The sequence below is a fragment of the Etheostoma spectabile genome, chromosome 7 (assembly GCF_008692095.1).
Source record: "Etheostoma spectabile isolate EspeVRDwgs_2016 chromosome 7, UIUC_Espe_1.0, whole genome shotgun sequence".
Classification (NCBI taxonomy): domain Eukaryota; kingdom Metazoa; phylum Chordata; class Actinopteri; order Perciformes; family Percidae; genus Etheostoma; species Etheostoma spectabile.
The window spans coordinates 10,368,360-10,368,898 of NC_045739.1; the positions used below are offsets into that span (position 1 = coordinate 10,368,360).

A 539-nucleotide genomic window follows, 5' to 3' on the forward strand; every position below is an offset into this window, starting at 1 on the left:
TCAGTACTTTCTACTCCTTACATTTAACAAAACTGGATTGTTACTTTAGTTTTGAAAAGAAAGTCGTCTATCAGGTGGGATTGTGTGCATGTGTGAGTGCATGTTGGAGAATAGCGTGGAAATGCATCTCACCCCGCAAGCGAGAAAACCTTTGAGAAAAGACTAAGAAACTAGCTGTCCAGAGGATAGCCAGCAGTCATATTTACATGTTACAGTTACACTGCATTAAGATATGTATGTAATAGTGGGTTTATTGTTATTATTTACTAGCATATATAATTCTGTTGCATTGTATATGGTAGCCTTTACAATGTTATTTCTTTTATTACCACACATAAACACACAGCCTAGCAGAGCCATGCCCATGTTTGTCCTGTTGCTTGATTGTAATAAAGCCTCAAAAGAGGGAAGTTGTCTTAACAGACATATCTGGGGCAAAGTTGAAAACCAGAATCAGCTTTGAACAAAGTCCTAATCTAGTCCTCACTAACAAGTTTAATCAAACTTTAATCTAATTGGATGGTAATATACAGACTTCT

General features: G+C 36.4%; 1 protein-coding gene across 2 annotated transcripts in view; it reads right to left on the reverse strand.

Moving 5' to 3' along the window:
* Positions 1 to 539, reverse strand: part of b4galnt1a (beta-1,4-N-acetyl-galactosaminyl transferase 1a) — a 12,201-nt gene that overhangs the window by 2,734 nt on the left and 8,928 nt on the right. The gene's annotated exons all lie outside the window — the stretch shown is intronic.